Source organism: Scyliorhinus canicula, chromosome 20 (assembly GCF_902713615.1).
Source record: "Scyliorhinus canicula chromosome 20, sScyCan1.1, whole genome shotgun sequence".
NCBI lineage: Eukaryota > Metazoa > Chordata > Chondrichthyes > Carcharhiniformes > Scyliorhinidae > Scyliorhinus > Scyliorhinus canicula.
The window spans coordinates 71,211,906-71,224,204 of NC_052165.1; positions in this window are offsets into that span (position 1 = coordinate 71,211,906).

Sequence of the window (12,299 nt, forward strand, 5' to 3'; positions counted from 1 at the left end):
TTTTTCTCTATCATTCTATAATCATCTGACATGCAGTGGTTATCCAATTCATAATTTGTACGTTATGATGCGACTGACCTTTTTTATTTACCATTTTGAAGGTTTATATCACTTCTGCCTTCTCCTTTTTGAAATACCACACTTCCCTGGCCAAAATGACCTCCCTGGATTTCAAGTGTTATTCTCAACTTGAGAATGGTTCAAGCACCTGTCTCCTCTCTCTTTCTCTCTCTCTCTTAAGTTCTCGACTTCTACCTAGTGTCTTCCCAGGACTACACTCAACTTGAGAAGGTGAACCCAAATCGTGGTGATTCAAAGCTGGCTTCTCTTTCCCATGCCGCAGTGCACTGCTCTTCCAACACACTTTGACTTTCTACCAGTTGCTTTTCTGTGCTTGCTGTCATTTTACTGATATCACAGCATCACATTTCCTTTACTGCTGGGTTTGGTATATGTTGGGATAAATTATGCTCTTTCCTGCATTTCTGCATGTTTTCCACAATTTCTAGGGAAATTACGACTTCTTCTGCCTATATTTGTCTACAGGGAGAATGGAAAGCTCCTGGTCATGGTCAATTTGTACTCAAGTTTGGCAAGTCTTGTAATGCATCGTAGAGAGCTGGTCTAGCTTTTCATGAAACCAGTCCATTCTATGGGCTGAATATTAGTCTTCAATTCAGGTAGGCACTGAGGTGGGTGGGTGTAGAATCCGCACAGAGTGAACACAAATTGAATGATAGGTAGGATGCAACAAATACTGATTTATTCTCAATATACAAATGCTCTCCACTCCATGAAAGGTCTCCCACCCCATCCTGCTCCCAGATTGGGATTATACAATGATATAGGTTTTCATACTATAGGTATAACATATATCTTGTTCAAGGAACCCCGCCCCATTACCGGGGAAGTTTGTATTCCATGGAGGTCATGGGGGACCTCCAGTGGGGGTTCTCTCAGTGGGTGGGGGATTTCGTGCCATTGAATGACGTGCCATTTCGTGCCACTGAATGACATGCCATCTGGCTTCAGGAATCCAGCTGTTGTCCTTAACTAGACGGAGACCTGCTCTCTGGCCATTGATTGACAAATTCTGGGTAAATCATAGGTGAATAATGGTTCGCCACATGGTACAGACTTCTGACCCACATTTGGACCTGACAGTAGAGTTATGGAAGCCACAGGGAAAATCCTAGTGTGTCCAATATGAGTCTAGATTTCAACCTTAAATTTTACCAAATGCCTCTTTCATTGGAATTTCACAGGAAGCTTGTCCAATTGTTTGGTGGGTAAAAGGACAATGTAGAATCAATAATGTATTCCAGGTCTGATCCAAGTAAGATCTCTCCTGGTGTGCCAGTATAATTGATCTCGGTATCCTGAAGGTCAGAAGTTCAAAGTATTATCCAGGCTGGTTGAGGTCAGGTTGACTGATATCTTCACTCCCACACAACGGGCGCGATTCTCCGACCCCCACGCCGGGTGGGAGAATCGCGGGAGTGCCGGACGATTCCCGCCAGGCCGCCCTGGCACCCACACGCGATTTCCCCCCCCCCCCCCCCCCCCAAAAACGCCGTGCCACGTTTCACGACAGACCGCTCGGAGAATCGGCGCTCGCCGTTTCTAACAGGAGAGCGGCGATTCTCCGGCCCGAATAGGCCGAGCGGCCTGCCGAATCCGATGGGTTCACGCCGGTGCCAACCACACCCAGTGGCGGACTGGGTCTAAAAATATTGGTTGCCAGGAGACAAAGGGGGGCCACCCACAACTACAATGCTATCATTTTATTTTGATACTGAATAAATAAAATTTTCAAAAAATCCAGATGGAAAAAAGGGTACAATTAAAATTTTTGTGGAAAAAATGTGTATTTCTTAGTAATTACAGTGCACATGTACTGTACATATTACTGGCAGTCGATACCAAATGTAAATACAGAATGTTATAATTGAATTTTTAATTTTTAAATTTTTTTTTAAGTAATTGGTTGATATTTTAAAATAGTTTACTGCACAATTTACGCATTAACAGATAGTTCAAAAGCACAATAGAGCATTGCATACAGTCCACTATATTAAGAGCAATCGTTTGTGTTCACTAGATGATTGTGCGAATCTGCCAATAATTGCTTCTGCATCCAATTCATCTAACAAATCCTTTTCAATGGATAGCAACATGTATGATTCCAAATTCTCCTCAGACAGCGAATTTCTTAACCTTATCTTTATGATCTTTAGCTTTGAAAATGTCCTCTCACATTGGACTTGAGTAACTGATAGTGTGCAGATGACTTTATAAAGTTCATAAAGGTTATCGTATGCCTTGTCATGAAGTCTGTTGGATGCCAGAATGTTTAGTACACACGATGGGCAAGTGCTGCAAATTGTTGCAACTGGAATCCATATTCTCACCATCATTAAGCAATAGCTTTAATACATCAAAGTTTGAAGCAAAAGAAAACAATTCCAATATTACTTGATCTTTGCTGATTTGTGGAAACAGCAAAGTTTCCTTCTCTGCAATAGTTTTAAACTTTGCTGGGTCAAAGCAGGACAAATCTTTATACAACTGTTTGTGTTGTACAAAGCGTGATTCTAGTGACTGGACAATGCGATCCATTATTAGGTTAAACATATTTACTCGAAAATCAGCTAGAGAATCTGAGGAATTTCTTTCATCATCAATAAGCTCATCTGCCATTCTTTTCTTCTTCCTCTGCCTCTTAACTGGCAATGCTGTTTCCAACGCATCAATTTCCAATGTTTGATTTTCATCCATATTCATCTGTGAAATCCTGTCATTACATTTATTTACAAATTCCAAAGCCTTGCTGTGAACGTTATCAAATGTTCTTGTCTGTTCCTTCAACTTTGTTGTAGCTGAATCTACCAAACTCCATGCAGTAAACATATCTAAACCACTTGTCTGTAGATAACTTGATAACGGGGTTGTAGTTTCAAATATATACTTACTTACACTTCAATAGGCTATGTTCATTAGTCAATACTACTGTGGCCTATGCAGCTTCAGAAGAGGAGACAATCCACTGTCCAGTGTTCACACCAGCAAGCAACTGAGCCAACTATTGAAACTTAGAAGTTTGGTCCGACTATAGTAAGACATTAAGAATGGTCCCACGACCAAAGTTAACATGTCCAGTTTGATACCAGTGTAGTGTTACAAGTCGCAACCCTTTGAGTTTACCGATCATGGCTTATCTTTGACCTCATGATTCACGGTCAAAGGTGCCGCTTCCCCTTTTCGGTGACCTCACGACCCTATGTACTGCTTGATATCCTTTCAAGTTGCCGACCATCTCAAATCACGAACTGTAACTTTATCTTTAAATTCACACACTCTTGCTGAAAACGTGGATTTCCAACTATGTCCGACCCGGGTGAACCAGCCCCCCCCCCCCTCCCCCCCCCCCCCTCCCCCCCCCACCCCCCCCTCCACTCCTTTTCACATCCGTTTAACACTGCTTCGTTCCTTCACACACTGAGTGATTATTTGTTTGTTTCTTTATTGCATTTTTATTTGGTATTGCCCTTTTTAAAAACAATTATATTTTATTGAATTAGAATACAAATCTCAGGAAAGAAGTTGGAGATTTATTTATCTAATTAATTATAATTTTTAAGGGCCCTTCAGAGATTCACGGGCCCCTTCTTGGCTCTCCGGGCCCCGGACCGATGTACCGGCTGAACCAAGACTACTGATTGATATCCTTTGAAGTTGCCGACCATCACAAATCACGAATTGTAACTTTATCTTTAACTTCACACACTCTTGCTGAAAACATGGAATTTCCTTAATTATGCCCGACCCGGGCCCCCCTATTCCACATCCTTCAACTACCTCCCCTGCTTCGTTCCTTTTCATGCACTGCTTATTTGTGTCCTGTTTTCTTTTTTTTCTTATTCCTTTTTATTACTAAAACAGTTGTCTGTGTTTGTTTCTTTATTGCATTTTTATTTGATGTAGGGGGCCCACTTCATCAGGGGCCCACGCCATCGGGCAAGCTGACACCCTGGCCAGTCCGCCACTGACCACACCTGGTCGCTACCGGCGTGAACAGCGTGCGAACGCTGCGTGTGCGGCCTGTGGGGGGAGGAGGGAGGATCGAGCACAGGAGGGTGCTCAGTAGGGGCCTGGCCTGCGACCAGTGCCCACCGATCGGCGGGCCGACGTCTCTAAACGACGCACTCTTTTCCTCCGTCGCCCCGCAAGATCAATCCTCCATGTCTCCATGCCGGCCGCGTCATTTACGCGGCGCTGCTTTGATGCGGCGCCAAGGTCTAGCGCGCGTAATTGACGCGTCGCCGCTCCTAGCCCCCTGGGGGTTGGAGAATAGGGGGCGAGCAGCGGCCTCCGACGTCAGAGTGAAACACTCCAGTTTTCACTCCGGCGTCGGCACTTAGTCTCCCGATGGGAGAATTTTGCCCAACACACTGCGATCAGGCTTTGAAAACTCCAGTAAGATTATCGCTGCCTAATTCATGCCTTTAAATATGGATATAGTGAGGACAACTCCAAGTCTTTTGAAGGAATGACAGAAGACATCTAATGCTCTTTGGAAGGTCTCGCTAAGCTGAATCCTTTACCTCAGGGAGCTGCAGAGGATGGGTCATTAAGTATGTCCAGATTTTTAATCGGCAAGTCATTCAAGGACTATAGGGATAAGGTGGGATAGTGGAGTTTAGGATTGTTATTTCAGATCAGCCATAATATTACTGCTTGGAGGAGTAGACTCGATGGGCTGAATGGCCTACTTCAGCTCCTACATCTTATGGTCTCATGGCTACGTGTCCACACTGCTTCACAAACTCTCCTCAGAAATGGATATAGCTCTTTCTTCCTCCAACTGCTTCATTTGACAAGAACCTAATAGTTCTAGGGATGTAGAGGAAAGGATGGCGAAGATGATTCTGGAAAAGAGCGAAAGTAACAGGGTAGTTGTTATGGGAGACTTTAACTTCCCAAATATTGACTGGAAAAGATATAGTTCGAGTACATTAGATGGGTCGTTCTTTGTACAATGTGTGCAGGAGGGTTTCCTGACACAATATGTTGACAGGCCAACAAGAGGCAAGGCCACATTGGATTTGGTTTTGGGTAATGAACCAGGCCAGGTGTTAGATCTGGAGGTAGGTGAGCACTTTGGAAACAGTGACCACAATTCGGTGACCTTTACGTTAGTGATGGAAAGGGATAAGTATACCCCGCAGGGCAAGAGTTATAGCTGGGGGAAGGGCAATTATGATGCCATTAGACATGACTTAGGATGTGTAGGTTGGAGAAGTAGGCTGCAAGGGTTGGGCACACTGGATATGTGGAGCTTGTTCAAGGAACAGCTATTGCGTGTTCTTGATAAGTACTGGTAGTCAGGCAGGGAGGAAGGGGTCGAGCGAGGGAACCGTGGTTTACCAAAGAAGTGGAATCTCTTGTTAAGAGGAAGAAGGAGGCCTATGTGAAGATGAGGCGTGAAGTTTCAGTTGGGGCGCTGGATAGTTACAAGGAAGCGAGGAAGGATCTAAAGAGAGAGCTAAGACGAGCAAGGAGGGGACATGATAAGTCTTTGGCAGGTAGGATCAAGGAAAACCCAAAAGCTTTTTATAGGTATGTCAGGAATAAAAGAATGACTAGGGTAAGAGTAGGGCCAGTCAAGGACAGTGGTGGGAAGTTGTGTGTGGAGGCTGAGGAGATAAGCGAGATACTAAATGAATACTTTTCGTCAGTATTCACTCAGGAAAAAGATAATGTTGTGGAGGAGAATGCTGAGACCCAGGCTATTAGAATAGATGGCATTGAGGTGTGTAGGGAAGAAGTGTTGGCAATTCTGGACAAGGTGAAAATAGTTAAGTCCCTGGGGCCTGATGGGATTTATCCTAGGATTCTCTGGGAAGCCAGGGAAGAGATTGCTGAGCCTTTGGCTTTGATTTTTAGGTCATCATTGGCTACAGGAATAGTGCCAGAGAACTGGAGGATAGCAAATGTGGTCCCTTTGTTCAAGGAGGGGAATAGAGATAACCCCGGTAACTATAGGCCGGTGAGCCTCACGTCTGTTGTGGGTAAAGTCTTGGAGAGGATTATAAGAGATACAATTTATAATCATCTAGATAGGAATAATATGATTAGGGATAGTCAGCATGGTTTTGTGAAGGGTAGGTCATGCCTCACAAACCTTATCGAGTTCTTTGAGAAGGTGACTGAACAGGTAGACGAGGGTAGAGCAGTTGATGTGGTGTATATGGATTTCAGTAAAGCGTTTGATAAGGTTCCCCATGGTCGCCTATTGCAGAAAATACGGAGGCTGGGGATTGAGGGTGATTTAGAGATGTGGATCAGAAATTGGCTAGTTGAAAGAAGACAGAGGGTGGTGGTTGATGGCAAATGTTCAGAATGGAGTTCAGTTATGAGTGGCGTACCACACGGATCTGTTCTGGGGCCGTTGCTGTTTGTCATTTTTATAAATGACCTAGAGGAGGGCACAGAAGGTTGGGTGAGTAAATTTGCAGACGACACTAAAGTCGGTGGAGTTGTAGACAGTGTGGAAGGACGTTGCAGGTTACAGAGGGACATAGATAAGCTGCAGAGCTGGGCTGAGAGGTGGCAAATGGAGTTTAATGTAGAGAAGTGTGAGGTGATTCACTTTGGAAAGAATAACAGGAATGCGGAATATTTGGCTAATGGTAAAATTCTTGGTAGTGTGGATGAGCAGAGGGATCTCGGTGTCCATGTACATAGGTCCCTGAAAGTTGCCACCCAGGTTGATAGGGTTGTGAAGAAGGCCTATGGTGTGTTGGCGTTTATTGGTAGAGGGATTGAGTTCCGGAGCCATGAGGTCATGTTGCAGCTGTACAAAACTCTGGTACGGCCGCATTTGGAGTATTGCGTACAGTTCTGGTCGCCTCATTATAGGAAGGATGTGGAAGCTTTGGAACGGGTGCAGAGGAGATTTACCAGGATGTTGCCTGGTATGGAGGGAAAATCTTATGAGGAAAGGCTGATGGACTTGAGGTTGTTTTCATTAGAGAGAAGAAGGTTAAGAGGTGACTTAATAGAGGCATACAAAATGATCAGAGGGTTAGATAGGGTGGACAGTGAGAGCCTTCTCCCGCGGATGGAGGTGGCTAGCACGAGGGGACAGCCTTAAATTGAGGGGTACTAGATATAGGACAGAGGTCAGAGGTGGGTTTTTTACGCAAAGAGCGGTGAGGCCGTGGAATGCCCTACCTGCAACAGTAGTGAACTCGCCAACATTGAGGGCATTAAAAAATTTATTGGATAAGCATATGGATGATAATGGCATAGTGTAGGTTACATGGCTTTTAGTTTTTGACTTCCCATGTCGGTGCAACATCTTGGGCTGAAGGGCCTGTACTGCGCTGTATCGTTCTATGTTCTATGTTCTATATATAAACAGGAGAAAGAATGAACACATTGAGTAAGAGTCACAGTGATCCCATTAATTAAAAGCATATTAGTGACTTCCAATGTTGTACTAATTATTGCGATGTGATTTAATTTGATTTATTATTTGATTTGATTTATTATTGTCACATGTATTAGCATACAGCGAAAAGTATTGATCCTTGCATGCTGTACAAACAATGCATACCGTACATAGGGAAGGAAGGAGAGACTGCAGAATATAATGTTACAGTTACAGCAAGGTGTAGAGAAAAGATCACCTTAACACGAGGTAGGTCCATTCAAAAGTCTGATGGCAGTAGGGAAGAAGCTGTTCTTGAGTCGGTTGGTACGTGACCTCAAACTTTGGTATCTTTTTCCTGACGGAAGGAGGTGGAAGAGCGTATGTCCAGGGTGCGTGGGGTCCTTAATTATGCTGGCTGCCTTTCTGAGGCAGCGGGAATTATAGACAGAGTCAATGGATGGGAGGCTGGTTTGCATGATGGACTGAGGTACAGTCATGACCTTTTGTAGTTTCCTGCGGTCTTGGGTAGAGCAAGCTGCATGTTGTTGTCATTGCATGCTACATTCTGGAGCTTCTCTGTTTTACACTGGTGCAGATCATGAAATTTTAAATAAAAGTTGACCTTAATGTAGGTTTCTGCGATCTTTAATACTGGGGGGCGCTTGCGAGCGTGTTTAGCCGCCTGTTTCCCGGTGCTTGCAGTGCCTAGAAACACATGGCTATTTTACACGACTCGCATTGAATAAGGGGCCTGAACGGGGAACGCGTAACCGAGGCCGCACATAGATCCGTTTTATAAAGTGCTTGCAGAACACCCCAACGTAGCGAGAGATCGGGATGCCATCGGGACGAGGCCCCTAAAACAATCGCTGACCTCCCCTGGAGCCCTAATGCAATATAGGAGGGTCCCTGCCCCCCCCCCCCCCCCCCCGCATGCTCCCAAACCCCATTTTGGGTAACTCCGGCCCGTTCGGGAGCAAAAATGTCAGCTTGGCACCTTGGCAGTGCTGGGTACCATGGCACTGCTAAGGTGCCAAGCTGGCACTACCAGAGTGCCTGGGTAGCACCAGCAGTGCAAGGGCACCACCCTGCCCAAAGGGCATGTAGCTGGGGGCCTCTGATCCCCTGGGAGACCCCCAAAAGTGCCGTTCCATCTTGTCCCGTTTGTGGGGACCAGCGCTGAACAGCGCTCACCCAAGGTCTCTGCCAGGTGGCGCTGCCAGCTGGCATGGCCACTGCCAGGTTGGCATTTTTTGTGCATGTGTGATTGGGCTGGGGTTGCCCAGCATGGGGGTGTGGTGCCACGATCCTTCCATATTACGTTTGGGCTGAGGGGGGATTTGTTTTGGGGGCCTTGGGGATCAGGGCGCCATTTAAAAATGGCGTTCCACTCTCTCGCTACAATGCTCCCCACTGTACAAAACGGGGCTATGTGCAGCCTCGGCCGCACGTTCCCCATTCAGGCACCTTATTCAACTGCGAGTGCCGGGAAACACGCGGCTAAATGCATCCTCTAGGGGGACTTTGTTCCCTTTTTGAAGAATTGCACCCTTTGTCTCCAGAATCAGAAATACCGTCTGAAGTTCCTTTATTGTCGCTGGGTCAAAACCCTGGGAGTCCCTTCTAAAGGCGCTGTTAACTGCATGGACCAGAGCGTTTCAAAATGGCAGCTTGTTACCACCTTCCCTAGGGGCTATTCAGAATGGGCAATAAATGCTAGCCTGGTCAGTATCGCACAATCACATGAATGAATACAAAAAAAACAAGTAATATAATTGCTGCTGTGTCGTTTCTGGGCTTTTTCAGTCAGGTTTTAACAATTCAGACACTTTAGTTCAGCTATTTTGTGGTGCAGTGTTAACGTCCCTACCTTTGGACCAGAAGCTTCCGGTTCAAGTCCAACGCCAGGACTTGGTGGCCACGGAAGGAGCATTCAATACAGTTCATGGAATGATAATCAGCTCGGGAATCTTTCCACCGCTCCTCCCACTATTCCCTACAGAAAAAAAAGTGTGCGTGTGTGAAGATATACGATATAATAAAGTTATTTTTTTGTTTCCACATTTTAAAATTTCTCGATTTGAATTCTCCCTGATTTCCCCCAGTTGTTGCTGAATATTCTCCTCCATGAGCCGTCTACAGGGAACGTTACTTGGCCCATCAGGTTCAATCCTATCAAAGGAGGTGTACAATTTTATATATCTATAACATCTGCATGACTGTACAACTCTACAAAACATCTCCCCCATAATAAAGCATTCTGTGTATTTGAAGGTTTAATTTATTCAGCACCTTTCCACTGATAATGGGATCATCACCAAAACCTCATGCAACAAGCACTTTGCACGTATTATTTGTCACCATCCTCATCAATTTGTCTCTGGAGTACATTACACTATAATTCTTGTGTTGTTCTTTCAATTGAAGATGCTCTACTTTCTCCAGAGGCGGACAAAATAACCATCTTTTTTGCTCTCTCTGATTGTCTCGGTTGATTTATGAGCCTGTTATACCTGTTTCTGAGTGATAGTAGATCGGATTTATCAGTCATGATTTCAGGACCAAAGTATGGTCTTCTGGGAGAGAAAACAATGGGGTCTGTCATCTCTATCAAATACATTCGACAATTTGAATTGGCTAAAAGCTTGATCATATTTTTCTATCGTACCCATCCTCCATGTTCACAACACCTTCTTACAATTAATGTGCGCCATTAGGCAGTGCAGTGCACGTGGTTAAATTCAATGACCCCCCCCCCCCAAACGCAGGAACACTTGACAACTATACAGACCCATGGCCGTGTGGACAATTGCTGCTCTTCACATCAGGACAAGTGATAAATCTGTGATCTTTCTCGATGTGGCTTATGGGATCTCGTAATAATTGCCTTTTGAATAACCTCAGCCGGCGCGGGAATTGAACCCGCACTGTTGGCTTCGCTCTGCATCACAAACCAGCTGTCCAACCAACTTTTCGACCTTGCCAATCGCCTGAGGTGTGGCAATCCACAGGTTAAATCGCCACCAGTCAGCTCTCCCCCTCAAAGGGGAAAGCAACCTATGGTCGTCTGGGACTCTGGCGTTTTCACTTTCGTCTTTTGATGCCTTACATCATCTTTTGACACAGCAGCTTGTAGCTGTTATTGTCTTGAAAGCAATAGGCAATGTGTAGGTTACCACAAACAATGGAAGGTCAGAATTTCATGGACAGTATAACCCAGTAGATATGTAGCCACTAACTGCATTACAGACATTTATTTTGTTAACAGCAACATGCCTTCTTAAACCTGTAGATTTATTGTAAAAACCCATCTCTAATTCTGCAGAATTTCATGAAATAAGATGGTACCTTTTGCATCAGATGCCAGCTCCTGCTAACAGATACAGCAGTGTGGTGGTTGCTGGGCTGGCAATCCAGCGGCCAGACTAATACACAGAATGTGAACTGAAATCCACTGTGGTAGTTTGAAAATGTGAATTTAGTTTAAATGGGCGGAACCTTCCCAAAATTTGTCAGTTTCCATGAGAAAACCAATGTCCAACTCTCTTGCTGCACTGCCGAATTTTCTCTCCAGATTCTATCACTTTGAGCACAGAGAATCTGGGTTTGCACTGTCACTCTGGTGGGGCGGGGCCTGATGGAGCTGCCAACATTGGCCATCTTTGAATGGCGCACCGACCAGCGTTTAAAAGCAATTACCCCTCCACGCTCCCCACCCCATCCAACAGCCACATAGGATCCTACTGCAGTGATATGCATCACAGTATAAATACAAGGGGTTAAGGTAAATACACTACAACTAAGTAACCACTAGAGGGAGCACCAGAGATGTACATATACACAGACAAACAGGAAGTAGCAGGAAGGAGCAGGCAGACAGACAGGCAGCTCAGATGTAACATAATATAAGCGCTGGAGAGAGAACAAACTCATAGGAATAAAGCATCTACTTCAACTGTAAGATTACGAGCTTTATTCAGACACAAGGAATAATACACCCAGAACAAGCAATGGGGCACCCTCCACCCACCCACAAGCATCGGGGCACTGCCCACCAACAAGCATTGGAGCACACCCATCCCCCACCACTCGCAACAAGCATCAGGGCAACCCCCTGTAGCCTGATGGGTATCCGTAGAGACACTAGCAAAGGCTGATGGTTAAAAAGGCTAACTCTGCATCAACATAGGAATTGTGGGAGCAGGGTAAATTGTTATGATCTACAGCAAAGGAGAGGATGTGCAACCATTGAGAGGGCACAGCAACTGATTAGGCCATCACCTGATGCAACACATATGCCTCGACTGGGGAGTGATTGAACCCTGACCACTGTGATTGGAAGCACTCAGAAACACGACCTCCTGAGATAAACACGATTTAGAACATAGAACAGCACAGAACAGGCCCTTCGGCCCTCAATGTTGTGCCGAGCCATGATCACCCTACTCAAACCCATGTATCCACCCTATACCCGTAACCCAACAACCCCCCCTTAACCTTACTTTTATTAGGACACTACGGGCAATTTAGCATGGCCAATCCACCTAACCTGCACATCTTTGGACTGTGGGAGGAAACCGGAGCACCCGGAGGAAACCCACGCAAACAGGGGGAGGACGTGCAGACTCCACACAGACAGTGACCCAGCCGGGAATCGAACCTGGGACCCTGGAGCTGTGAAGCATTTATGCTAACCACCATGCTACCCTGCTGCCCCAGGGCATTTCCTGAGCAGTTGTGACCGTGTGTGCGTGGGTTTCCTCTAGGTCCTCCGGTTTCCTCCCACAGTCCAAAGATGTGCAGGTTAGGTGGATTGGCCATGATAAATTGCCCTTAGTGTCCAAAATTGCCCTTAGTGTTG